The sequence below is a fragment of the Phyllobates terribilis genome, unplaced genomic scaffold, assembly GCF_046119375.1.
Source record: "Phyllobates terribilis strain yellow unplaced genomic scaffold, ASM4611937v1 Scaffold_5__5_contigs__length_657084704, whole genome shotgun sequence".
Taxonomy (NCBI): domain Eukaryota; kingdom Metazoa; phylum Chordata; class Amphibia; order Anura; family Dendrobatidae; genus Phyllobates; species Phyllobates terribilis.
In genome coordinates this window covers 23,555,497-23,569,829 of record NW_027362765.1, presented here as the reverse complement: position 1 = coordinate 23,569,829, position 14,333 = coordinate 23,555,497, and the positions used below count along the sequence as shown (strand labels likewise).

At 48.1% G+C, this 14,333-nt stretch overlaps 1 pseudogene; it reads right to left on the bottom strand.

Annotated features, from left to right (window-relative positions):
- The window catches only part of LOC141271390 (uncharacterized), a 136,217-nt pseudogene that overhangs the window by 74,919 nt on the left and 46,965 nt on the right, over positions 1 to 14,333 (bottom strand).

Genomic DNA, 14,333 nt, shown 5'->3' with positions numbered 1-14,333 from the left:
AAAGCCGTACCAGGCCGGGAGCAGAAAGGAACCCACGTTGCGGGCCATACAGGCGAGAGTACACGGAGAGCTCGGAAACGTGGGCTGTTACCCTATAAGGAGGAGATAGCCAGAAGGAGCGCAGAAAGCACGGTAGGCTTACACCCTCACCCTGACCAGGGCCAATCTCCCAATTGCTCTCAGACATCCAGGTCCCCTCCTAGCCGGGACTGTTTATGGGTCAGTTTACCTGTTTTAGTAAAGACCCTGGACTGCAACCTGTTGTCTGTGTGCTCTTTCGCGCCTCCAGCACTACCGGTACTGGGACTCTCACTACCATCACTCCCACCATCCATTATACTGCCCTGGGGCCGCACTCTTCCCGTGGGGAGTCACACTACCCTAGCTGCACACCTCATCAGCCCCAGCGGTCTGCATGCAGCGGCGGTTCCTAATAACCGCAATCCACGGGTGGCGTAGTCGGACATAATCATCAGCGCATAACGGACTACCACTGGCCTGACCACCCTGAGCCACGGAACCGGGTTGCCAATACTACTCCCACCGTTTCCCTATTGCCCAGATCCGCGTGCCCCACGGTCCAGGGGGCGAATCAGCTTTGGCGTAGTCGGCAGGATTGAGACCAATCCGCCACAAACGGGTATTGCGTGCCTGAAAAAGACTGTGCACCTACCTGAAGAGAGGTTTCCCGCCATGCGGAGCCGCTTCCCGCCATTTCCAGCCGTTTTCCCGCCATCGGACGCCATCTTCAGCACGCCGCGCGGGAAGAAGAGGGGCGTGGGCGTCCAAACGGCGCGAGACCCGAAGCTCCGCCCCACACACCGACGCTGCGCAAGGTCCTGGAAGGGAGAGAGAGCGACGCTGACGTCACCAGGACGCGACGCAAGGTCCTCGCCCGGAGCAGCATCAGCGGAGCTGCGGCCTACAGAAGAGGATCGTCGGAAGGTAGGCCGCGCTTAACTAGGGGGGAGGAAGATGTCGGACACGGAGGCGCCCACTACCACCAGCGCAGCTGCAGCAGCGGTGATGCCCTTTTCCCTGCCCTACATTCCTGGAGCGGCCTGGCTGCCTAAGTATTCAGGGGAGCCCCATGCCCTAACTGACTTTAAGGAAAGGCTGTACAGTTTGTTCCAAGTCTACCCCCTGACAGAGGAACAGAAGGTTAGCATACTAACAGGGCAGTTAACTGGCGCAGCCCAAAGGGAGGTAAAGTCATGGCCCGCTGAGGAGAAAAGGACTGTAAAGGGTATTCTGGCCCGGCTGCGGGGTACCTTTGACACACGTACCTCCGCTGAAATTAAAATGAGGTTCTATGGATGTAAGCAGCGGGCACAGGACAGCATCAGAGACTATGCCCTAAATTTGCAGGAAGCCCTGAGGGCCATCCAACAAGCTGACCCAGGCAGCGTGCAGGATACGGATAAGCTCCTAACAGAACAGTTCATAGAAGGTCTGCTGTCTAACGCCCACAGGACCCAGCTGCGCCTCATGTTCTTTCAGAACCCTGATCTGACCTTTGCCCAATTCAAGGACAGGGCCATAAGGGTGCTCTGTGAACCCGCAACAAGTGGCGCTATAAACCCCCGGCGCCCTGCTCTCACCTACCACCAGGAGGCGGCGCCCTCCTCTATGGACTTCGTGGGGGCTGATGCACAGGCCCTGAACCAAGCCCCGTCGAAAGATCTGCACCACCAAGTCCAGGAGCTGACCAGGACCGTCCAGGCGTTACAAGTAGACCCGTCAAGACCCATCGAGCTGGCTTCAAGTCCGGAGGATGTCCCGTGGCGTCGACAGAGGAGGATCCCGTCGTTCCGAGGGAGGCCTACAGACCGCTACGCAGAGGAAGGACAGCCCATTTGCCGTCGATGCAACCAGCCCGGACACATTTCCAGGTACTGTAATTTAAACGGGTCCAACCTGGGGGCAGAGGGCCAACCCCCAGGCATAAGATCACCAGGCCCTTATAATTGGCGTGATAAGTACGTTGGGGGGTGCCCGGTTTTACCCGTGGTGCTGGACGGTATCCCCATGAGCGCCTTGCTGGATACTGGGTCGCAAGTAACCACTATCCCTTATATACTTTTTAAGCAGTATTGGACTGATGCTGATATCACACGGTATCCAGACAGTAACTTGAGCATCATCGCCAGTAATGGCTTACCCGTGCCGCAGATGGGGTTCAAGGAGATGACCATTAAGATTGGTAAAGTTGAACTGCCGGCACAGGGAGTAATTATTGTGAACATTGACCGTCGTGAAAGTCACCCTAAAATAACTGTGGGTACTAATGTGATTGAAAATTGTCTTTCAGAGGTAATTATAATTCTACAACATGTGGCGGGGAATGCTAGTTCCAGCCAACAGAGAGTCCTCAACAAGGAGATAAAAGCCCTGATGAGACGGCAGCAAGTAGAACTGTCTGGTGGTGAGATCGGTAGCGTAAGACTGAGTGACCCATTCCCCCATTTCCATGCCTCCCAAAAGTGAAATGATGATCTGGTGTCGGACTGCAATCTGGTTGAGAGGTAGAGACTACCAAGCCATGGTAGAACCCGTGTACTCGGACAGCAGGCCCACCATTTTGACAGCCCGGGGGGTGGTTGATGTCCGTCATGGGAGGGTGCCCGTTCGCATCCTCAACATTGGGGAGAGAGAGGTACACTTACCCAGGTACGCTACACTTGCCAAACTGTTTGTTGTCGAACAGAAAGCTATCAGGGCCGTGGAGCCTTTGCCTCCATCTCCACAGGCGGAGGGTAATGGCTCCCAGAAACAAAAGGAGGACTGGTGCCAGAAACTCCATGTGGGTGCTGACTCCACTCCCCTGCACCAAAAACAAGGAGTCTACCGGGTGGTACAGGAGTATGAGAGAGTCTTTAGTAAGCACCCGCTAGACTTAGGCAGAGTAAAAGGGATAGAACACCACATCCCCAGAGGGAGCCACCCACCAATAAAAGAGAGACACAGGCCTGTACCCCCTGCACATTATCAGAACGCCAAGGGTATGCTGTGGGAAATGAAAGAAGCTGGGGTCATTAGAGATAGTTGTAGCCCCTGGGCAGCCCCCTTGGTTCTGGTGAAAAAGAAAGACGGCACCATGAGAATGTGCGTGGACTATAGACAAATCAACCGTATCACCCACAAAGACGCATATCCGCTGCCTAGAATAGAAGAGTCTTTGGCCGCACTAAAATCAGCTAACTTCTTTTCTACTTTGGACCTTACTAGCGGGTACTGGCAGGTTCCTGTGGCAGAGGCTGAAAAGGAGAAGACCACCTTCACCACCCCGATGGGACTGAGTAAGTTCAACTGTATGCCCTTCGGGCTCTGAAACGCACCAGGGACCTTCCAGAGGCTGATGGAATGCTGTTTAGGGCACCGAAACTTCGAGACGGTCCTCCTTTACCTGGACGACGTGATCGTCTATTCGAAGACTTACGAGGACTATCTAAAGCACCTGGCCGAGGTGTTCGAAGCCCTGGCAGGCTATGGCCTGAAGGTGAAACCATCGAAGTGTCACCTGCTGAAACCAAAGGTCCAGTACCTAGGGCACGTGGTAAGTACGGAAGGAGTAGCCCCCGACCCTGACAAGGTCACGGCAATCAAGAGCTGGCCAAGCCCTTCGAACATGAAAGAAGTAAGGCAGTTCCTCGGGTTGGTAGGCTACTACCGAAGGTTCATCCCCGGGTTTACTAAGATGGCAGCTCCTATGCAGGACCTCCTGATAGGACAGTCTAAGTCCAGAAGTCAAAAGCCACCCTTCAAGTGGGATAAAATGGAAGAGGAGTCCTTCCGCCAGTTGAAGATGGCCGTGACGGGGGATGAGATCCTGGCCTACCCTGACTATGGCCAGCCTTTTATTCTCCACACAGACGCCAGTAATGTGGGACTGGGAGCCGTACTGTCCCTAAACCAACAGGGCAGAGAAAGGGTGATCGCGTACGCCGTGCCGGAAGCTGAGACCCACCGAGAGGAACCTGGAGAATTACAGCTCCTTCAAGCTAGAATTCTTGGCGGTGGTGTGGGCGGTGACGGAAAGCTTCAAGCATTACCTGGCCTCCACAAAGTTCACGGTGTACACGGACAACAACCCGTTAACACACCTAGACAATGCAAGACTAGGTGCCCTGGAACAGCGGTGGATGGCCCGTCTCTCCAATTATGACTTCGTGATCAAGTACCGGGCAGGCAAAACCAATGCCAACGCTGACGCCCTATCGAGAATGCCTCACTTACCTGAAGGTGATGAAGACCCAGAAGAGCTGGAGGAGGTAGAACTCCCCGCGTTTCACCGGTATGGAGCCGCTCAATACTCCCACCGCGTGAAGGAGGAGGATCTAACAACCGTGATGATCAATCCCCTACCTCATCACAGCTGGGCCGAGACCCAAGATAGTGACCCTGCCATCCGCCTGGTGAAAGATCTGCTGACCCAGGAAGATGCCCGCATAGATCCGGATGCTCCAGAGGAAGCCAAGCAGCTATGGAAAGAGAAGAGCAAGATGTTCCTCTACGAAGGCAAGCTGTGCAGAAGGATTGTCAACCACCGGACGCACGAGCTGACCTGGCAAGTCGTGATCCCGTGGCGGGATGCAGCTATGGTCAGAGCGGGGCACTTCAGTTGGAAGAAACTGGAGTTCCTGCTAAGAGGACGGTTCTTTTGGGTCGGCATGAGAGGGGCTGTAGAAAAGTGGTGCAGAGACTGTGGCCCTGGTCACCTAAGGAGGAAGGACCGTGCCAGCCAGAAGACACCCTTGAGGCCCATCGTCACCCAGCAGCCTCTTGAGCTGGTAGCTCTGGACCACGTCAAACTGGCTCCAAGCCGGTCAGGATACATCTACGCCCTGACAATCGTGGACCACTATTCCCGTTTTTTAGTGGTGGTCCCGGTAAAGGACTTGACAGCCCAAACAGCGGCCAGAGCCTTCCAGCAATACTTCTGCCGTCCACACGGGTATCCGGAACAGGTCCTGACAGACCAGGGTCCAGCGTTCGAGGCTGAAATCTTCCAGGAGTTCTGCAACCTCTATGGCTGTAAGAAGATTCGAACAACGCCTTACCACCCACAAACCAACGGGATGTGTGAGAAAATGAACAATATAGTCATTGATCTCCTGAAGACGTTGCCCCTGGAGGAACGCAACCTGTGGCCAGAAAAACTGCCGGACTTAATAGACTTGTACAACCATATCCCGGTGAATGCTACAAACTGCACCCCGGCTTACCTGATGCGAGCTAGACCAGGTAAGCTGCCCGTAGACCTGGAGATGGGAGTCCTAACGCCTGAGGACACCTCCCCGGATGCGGACTGGGATACGGAAAGGCAACTGCAGTACAAGAAGGTACAGGAGAGTTTGGAGAAGAGCCTGGCCCAGGTGAGAGAGAAGCAAGAAAGACTCTTCAACCAACACGCCCCTGCTGGTCCCCTAGAACCTGGTGAGCAGGTCCTGAAGCGAAAGAGAAAGGCTTCACAAGTTGGACGACTAGTGGAAAAGGGAACCCTACACCGTACTGCAGTCTGATCACGACAACCCGAAGGTGTGCGTGATCACCAAGGATGGAGGAGAGAAACCACTAGTACCGTCTCCAGAGACCACCTAAAAAGGTGCCCCGAGCAACTCTGTAGTGCAGAAGAGGATCAAAGTGACCTTGAACCCGCAGAGGACAGGGAAGAAATGATCAGCACAGTTCTCGGAGAGTTTCCTCAGTCCTGGACTCGGATAAACGATGCCATAGTGGTACCCGTCCTGCATTTCCTGCAACCGACTGCACAACAACCTGCACCAGAGCCGGAAGGTGAAGAGGAGCGAGCAGTTCCAGAGGCAGAAGAGCCTGAACCAGGAGCCCAGGAGAATCAACCCTCTGCTGACAGTGAGCCTGCCATGCCTGCGGTAAGCCAAAGGACCCGCAGACAGCTGCCTGCCCTAACTGTACACCCAGCTGGTAGCTGTACCCCTAACGCTAGTGGGGAAAGCCAGGTCAGTCCACCAGACAGTGGGTTAAGGAGACCAACCAGGAGCACAAAGGGACAGATACCCGCTCGCTGGAGAATATAGGGTGCACTAAAATTGTAAATAACCCTGTTGCCAAATGTTGAAATGTTTGCAAAGTCACATCCATGTGTGGTAATTCTGTGTTTCAGTTTCTTGCAGTTACCGTAAGGACTCAAAGGTTATGGACTTTTTATAACCGGGACCTTGTATGGACTGCGTTCGGAGCCTGACCAAGGAATGAACTAAGACTGTAAAGGACTTGGGGTAGGACAGACCCCCACCTGGTTAAGGCTCCCCGTTGTATTGGTGATATGGACACCCGGTCACAGACCACACTGTGACCTTAAGAACTCAATCTGTGCGTCACTTTCCTGATAATGTTTTATGGTTATGCATATTGTCTTTGTTTATTGTTTAGTCCCGGAGTACTAAATTTCACTAGGGGGGAATGTGTCACCCTGGCCTGGATGCCACAAAATCTAATAAAGCTGTGTCTGAGAGCAAGGGGGAGATTCTCTGGTCAGGGGAACATTAGCATGCAATACCTCCTGTCTCAGGCCAGTAGGGGGAGCTGGCTGCCCCTATAAAAGCTGGTGCTGGGGGCAGGGTTAGTGAGAACTGAATGACCTGTCTCAGTACTGAGACGTGTCCCGGAGCACAGCAGGGACAGAAAGTTGTATTGCACCTAAGAGGAAGTGTGGCAGGAGGAGAGCCACAAGCCAGAGACAAGAGGCGAAGTGAGCCTGTCTTGGCAGATAAAGGACTTAATTTACCAGACTTTGGTGTCTGAGGCTGGGAGGATTCCACATCCCACAGCAGATAACCAGTCCGCAGGGGACTGTATATTCCTTGGCCTAAGAAGCCTGAAGGCCCTGCCACAACAGAAGGGACCAGGAAAGCCGTACCAGGCCGGGAGCAGAAAGGAACCCACGTTGCAGGCCATACAGGCGAGAGTACATGGAGAGCTCGGAAACGTGGGCTGTTACCCTATAAGGAGGAGATAGCCAGAAGGAGCGCAGAAAGCACGTAGGCTTACACCCTCACCCTGACCAGGGCCAATCTCCCAATTACTCTCAGACATCCAGGTCCCCTCCTAGCCGGGACTGTTTATGGGTCAGTTTACCTGTTTTAGTAAAGACCCTGGACTGCAACCTGTTGTCTGTGTGCTCCTTCGCGCCTCCAGCACTACCGGTACTGGGACTCTCACCACCATCACTCCCACCATCCATTATACTGCCATGGGGCCGCACTCTTCCCGTGGGGAGTCACACTACCCTAGCTGCACACCTCATCAGCCCCAGCGGTCTGCATGCAGCGGCGGTTCCTAATAACTGCAATTCCTGGGTGGCGTAGTTGGACATAATCATCAGCGCATAACGGACTACCACTGGCCTGACCACCCTGAGCCACGGAACCGGGTTGCCACTACTACTCCCACCGTTTCCCTATTGCCCGGATCCGCGTGCCCCACGGCCCAGGGGGTGAGTCATCTGCAGATAGAACTTGCCATGACCATAACCAGAGATTTCAGACGTTGTTGAGCTTCTTCCAGCAGAAGCAGCTGCGGCATCACCATATCCCAAGCTAACAGAAGAAACAGATCTTTGCTTGAAAAGTCATTTGGACAGAAATTAGCTCTGCTCTTTATTTCCGATGCTGCCAACTGCCTCCTCTGGTGACAACACTTCCTGATCACCTCAACCTAGTTCTCAGGAACTTGTCCACCACAGAATCATCAACTTTTGAATGACACCATTCATTTTATCATGTGATGCACTGGAAAGGGGGGAAAAAATTTTTGTGGAAATTGCAAAAAAAAGTGCAATTCCACAATAGATTCTTGGGGGTTTTATTTACCATGCTCACTATATGGTAGAACTGACCTGGCAATATGATTCTCCAGGTCAGTACGAGTACACATATACCAAATGTGAGGAGCTGCCCATTTACTACAGACTATGAGACTTTTCCATCACGGAGCTCCGTTTCAATCAATATTATTATTGTGTTTTATTAGAGATTTGCTTGCTGTGTTTTATTAATGCTCTGCTTGCTAGTCGGTTTATATAATTTTACTTGTAAAATGTTCAGCTTCAAGAATTAATGTTTCCATTCAGTGCCAGTAAGCAGAGGAAGACATGCTGGCTGGAAATTATGTATACATAAGGCCTGACAAGAGATTGCCAAAGATAAATGTAAATTCTGTTAATCTCATTAATATCTCAGGGGCCTTAAACCATTGTTCTAACAGCCACTAGTCCCATTGTGTGAATGGGAACAGTAGACGCAGCTGAGCCATCACCAAAGGGGGTCTCACATGCAGTCACCAGTGATGGGCTTCTGAAATATACTTCACTCTTTAAGCTAAAAACTGATGTTTAAGGGGGAGGGTGTGATCACTTCTGATTTTCAGGGAGGGAGGGAGAAGCCACATGTTTAGGTCAGGGAGTTGGTTGAATGTCCTCGAAGAGAGAGGATCTAATCTGAGGACCTGGACCATGGATGGATAGATGGTATATGGAGATCAGTACCAACTGGGCAGGATAAATGTGCTACAGTTGTGGGATAGGTCATTGGGAATAAACTTTATAAAGGACTGTGCTACTAGATACCTGTGCTTCCATTGTTTTATCTGTCGTATGGAGGATTGTAGCCTGAGACAATTGTATTTTGAACACTTACCTGGAATTGCTGTATTTCCATGGATGTGAGGAATAAAATATTGTTGAATCGCTAACTGGCCTAGGTGATTATTAAAATCCACTACCACACATCTTCATACCAAACATGCATAGTTTTTTTTTCTTTAAGTGGTGAAATAAAATTCAGAAATTCATTTAAAAAACACCTTTTCTTGTGTCGCCATTTTCCGAGACCCGTAGCGTTTCCATTTTTGAGGACCTGGAGCTGGCTTATTTTTTGTGCTTTGAGCAGACATTTTTACTAATACCATTTTAGGGTAGATATAATGTTTTGATAGTCTCTTATTGCATTTTAAGACAATGTTACAGCGGCCAAAAAAAAGTAAATCTGGGGTCTTGATTTGTTTCTCATTACGCTGTTTCCCGATCGGATTAATTTATATTATATTTTGATAGATCGGATTTTTCTGAATGCAGCAATACCAAACGTGTATTTTTAATTATTTTGGTTTTAACCCCTTCATGACATTTGAAGTATGTATATACATCATGGTAAATAAGGACATCCCGACCAATGAAGTATATATACGTCATGGCAATCACGGGCGCACAGAAGCTGTGCACGCTTGATCGCCGCCGGGTGTTCATCTTACATCACAGCTGACACCCGGCTATCGATCGCAGCATTTAGAAGGCAGGGAGAGGGAGGGAGCTCCCTTTCCCCTCTGATCGGCGCCACACACAACATCATCACAAGTGCCTGATCATGTGCCATGGTGATCCAAGGTTGTCATGACATCATCTGGGTCACCTGGCTACGGCAAGCCCCTTAGACCATGCTCTGCGCATGGTCTAAGTGGCTTGTGTCAGTGCAGCACTGAAAGTTCTAAAGCATTGCAATGCAATGTCATCTTGTCCCGCAAAAAAACAAGCTTCCATACAGCTTCATCAGCGGAGACGTAAAAAAGTTATAGCTCTCAGAATACAGTGATGCAAAAATAATTATTTTTTCTATAAAATAGTTTTTATTGTGTGAAAGCACCAAAACATAAAAAATGATATAAATGTGGTATCACTGTAATCGTAGTGACCCAAAGAATAAAGCTGCCTTATCAATTTTACGACATGCAGAACGGCATTAAAGAAATAAAAAAATCCTGAATTGCTGGTTTTTATTCATTATGCCTCCCAAAAATTGGAATAGAAAGCGATTAAAAAAGTTATGTGACCGAAAATGGTACCAATAAAAACATCAACTCGTCCTGCAAAAAAACAAGCCCTCGTGTGACACTGTAAAATATGGTGAAAATATGGCGATGCTTTTTGCAAAAAAAAGCATCTTTTAGTGTGTGACAGCTGTCAATCATAAAAACCAGCTATAAATCTGGTATCGCTGTAATCGCACCGACCCGAAGAATAAATTTGTCTTATCACGTATACTGCACGATTAATGGCGTTAAAAATAAATAAAACCAATTCTTAACCTAATATTGATTTGTTAATTTTGCGTCCCAAAGATCACAGACTCACATTTATCCTGAGCTCTACGCTGAGCGCTTACACCGGGGTTATCGTGTAAATCTCTGAAATACATGATTCAGACGGAACCCCAATGGAAGATTCCCTATAATGAGGCAGATGGAGTCACTTCGGACATTGTCTAGCCTATGATCCAGCGTTACAGAACAGAAAAACTTGGCACTCTCTATGAAATTAAGTTCCTTTTTATTTTTGCATTCAAATAGGGTTAAACGTTTTTGGTCTTGGCACAGACCTTCATCAGAAATGAATGCTTTAGGTATGGAACTCTTGGAAAAAAATGCACTTGTGTCTGCAACCTGCGTCGCTGAGGAAAGCGACCAAGATGGAAAATGTTTAACTCTATATGAATGCAAAAATAAAAAGGAACTTAATTTCATAAAGAGTGACAAGTTTTTCTGTTCTATATGTGTTATATGGGTTGTATACCCTCCTTGTGCACCCGACTTAGTAATAGCAAGAGTGCCGTATATTATCCTTCTCTATGATCCAGCGGTGTCTCTCTTTTTAGGCGTGCATAAAATAGCGGTCCGCCACAGCTTTGAACACTTCTGAAAAAAAAGAGGCCAGATGGAGTCCAGAGTAACTCTGCTGCCTCATTATAGTGAATGGACCAGTCAGGCGTGTCATCTGAATTACGTAATTCGGAGATTTAGATGGAAACCCAGATGTAAGCGTTCAGTGTAGAGCTCAGGATAAATATGATCCCAAACATTATGTAAAATGTTCCCAATAAAAGCTTCAACTCAATCCACAGAAAAAGCAAGTCCCCCACTTAGATCCATCATCTGTCAATGGAAATATATGGAAATTCCACATTGCTGGTAGCACAAAGGCTCTGGAAAAGCGCTATGGCTCCTCACCCCCCAAAAGAAATGTAGCAAATTCTGCACTCCGAAATCCAAAGGTCCCCTTCTCTTGTGAGCCCTACAATGTGCCTAAACCACATTAAGCATCCACATGTTTGGCATTTCTGTAGCAATGAGAGCCTGCCTAATTTACGGGTGCATGTCTCCAGAAGAACGAGTTGGGCACTACAACGTACTTGTCACGATGATGTTGAGACTAAAGGCACTAATCAGGTCTATAGAACTAGGGGTGCCCTAGGCTATCCATGTCCCCCGGATTACTCCTGAAGGTGGAGATGCAGAGTTCACTTGCCTTGCTATGCTCCTATATTAAACCTTATCTGTCCCCCCCACCGAGGGTAGTGGGAAGCTGAAGTGTATAAGAACACACTAACCAGACAAACAAGGGAAGATGGACAGGGATAAATGAAAATAACAATCATACAAAATTCACTCACCAAACAACAGAGTGGGACACAAGGGAGTTAAAATATGGAGACACCAAATAGCAGAGGATTATGACGTGCACATTGGCGATTGTTGCTTGGAGTTTTGCCTAACGCCGACACCAACCACGAACTACACCTCCACCTCCAGAACCAAGCAGTAAGAACTAACACTGGCAATCCCTAAGTGGCAGTGGTGAGCATATATACACCGCGTGCATAATTATTAGGCAAATGAGTATTTTGATTACATGATATTTTTCATACATGTTGTCCTAATCCAAGCTGCATAGGCTTGAGAACCAACTACCAATTAAGTAAATCTGGTGATGTGCATCTCTGTAATGAGGAGGGGTGTTGACTAATGACATCAACACCCTATATAAGGTGTGCTTAATTATTAGGCAACTTCCTTTCCTTTGGCAAAATGGGTCAGAAGAGAGATTTGACGGGCTCTGAAAAGTCCAAAATTGTGAGATGTCTTGCAGAGGGATGCAGCAGTCTTGAAATTTCCAAACTTTTGAAGCGTGATCACTGAACAATCGTTTCATGGCAAATAGACAAGAGGGTCGCAAGAAGCGTGTTGGCCAAAAAAGGCGCAAAATAACTGCCCATGAATTAAGGAAAATCAAGCGTGAAGCTGCCAAGATGCCATTTGCCACCAGTTTTGCCATATTTCAGAGCTGCAACGTTACTGGAGTATCAAAAAGCACAAGGTGTGCGATACTCAGGGACATGGCCAAGGTAAGGAAGGCTGAAAAACGACCATCTTTGAATAAGAAACATAAGATAAAACGTCAAGAATGGGACAAGAAATATCTTAAGACTGATTTTTCAAAGGTTTTATGGACTGATGAAATGAGAGTAACTCTTGATGGGCCAGATGGATGGGTCAGAGGCTGGATCAGTAAAGGGCAGAGAGCTCCACTCCGACTCAGACGCCAGCAAGGTGGAGGTGGGGTACTGGTATGGGCTGGTATCATCAAAGATGAACTTGTGGGACCTTTTTGGGTTGAGGATGGAGTGAAGCTCAACTCTCAGACCTACTGCCAGTTTCTGAAAGACAACTTCTTCAAGCAGTGGTACAGGAAGAAGTCGGTATCGTTCAAGAAAAACATGATTTTCATGCAGGACAATGCTCCATCACAGGCATCCAACTACTCCACAGCGTGGCTGGCCAGTAAAGGTCTAAAAGAAGAAAAAATAATGACATGGCCCCCTTGTTCACCTGATCTGAACCCCATAGAGAACCTGTGGTCCATCATAAAATGTGAGATCTACAGGGAGGGAAAACAGTACACCTCTCGGAACAGTGTCTGGGAGGCTGTGGTGGCTGCTGCACGCAATGTTGATTGAAAACAGGTCAAGCAAATGACAGAATCTATGGATGGAAGGCTGTTGAGTGTCATCGTAAAGAAAGGTGGCTATATTCATCACTAATTTTTTTTGTTTTTGCATGTCAGAAATGTTTATTTATTTCTAAATTTTGTGCACTGATATTGGTTTACCCGGTGAAAATAAACAAGTGAGATGGGATTATATTTGGTTTTTATTAAGTTGGTTAATAATTCTGCACAGTAATAGTTACCTGCACAAACAAATATCCTCCTAAGATAGCCAAATCTAAAAAAAACCCACTCCAACTTCCAAAAATATTAAGCTTGGATATTTATGAGTCTTTTCGGTTGATTGAGAACATAGTTGTTGATCAATAATAAAAATAATCCTCTAAAATACAACTTGCCTAATAATTCTGCACACAGTGTAGCAGAGGGGAGTGACCAACGCTGAAAAGCTAAGGCAATCTAGGTAAGAAAGCTCCAGGAGCTTAACTCAACAGATAAACCCTTACACTGCCAGCAAGGATAAAACCTGCAGTGTTTAATACGATGGTGAAGTACTTCTAACTAGTGCAGGAGTTTGTGAGACCAGACACAGCGGTCTTCTGGCCCCTCTCTGTCGCAGTATCCCTATGACAGTACTGGGCACTACAATAGCAAATTTGCAACAATTTTGTGTGACACAGCTCTCTGATTTAAGGGCATAAAAATTTAAAGTTTGAAAATTGCAAAATTTTCACCAAATTTCCAATATTTTCACAAATAAACGCAAGTCGTATCGAAGTATCATGATGTACAATATGTCACGAAAAAAAAACAATCTCAGAATCAGGGGGATCCAGAGTAATTACCTCATAAAGTGACAGTAGTCAGAATTGTAAAAACTGGCCTGGTCATACATGGAGCAGTGGTCGGCTCTTGAGCCGGGACAGGGAATAACAATATGTGTATAAAATATCAATGCAGATCTATGAGTACAAAAAAATGCAAAATGCAATAATGTATTAACAATTATTATAGTGAATCCATCAAGAAAAGGGTAGAGCTGTAAAAGAAGATGCCTGAAATAAGCTCATAAGGACAATATTGTTGTTCTTGTACATAACGAAGACTGTGAGGTCAAAAAAAATGAGTGACGGCAACTCCTATAATAAGCGATATGTACCCCAAAATGTGACTACTGAAAAGTGCAACCCGTCCTGAAAAACACCAAAATATACTCAGCACTGAAGGGGTTAATGCCCCCTGCGCCCAGTAATGGGGGTCTCTCCACATACCTCCACCTGCAGAGCCGCCACCACATATATGGCTGTTCTGTACGCACAGGACCTGTGATGAGGTCACAGGAGGGGAGGAGTCAGGGGTCACATGATCAGGGGCCTCAGTGGATGCAGGACTCTGCTGTGCTGGTTGTCATGGTGCTGGATGAGGTGAAGTTTATGTGTGGGGTCAGGAGGGGTTTACAGTGTGGATGTAGCGGAGCCGCGTGTGTACGAGGTGTACGGAGCGGAGCCGCGTGTGTACG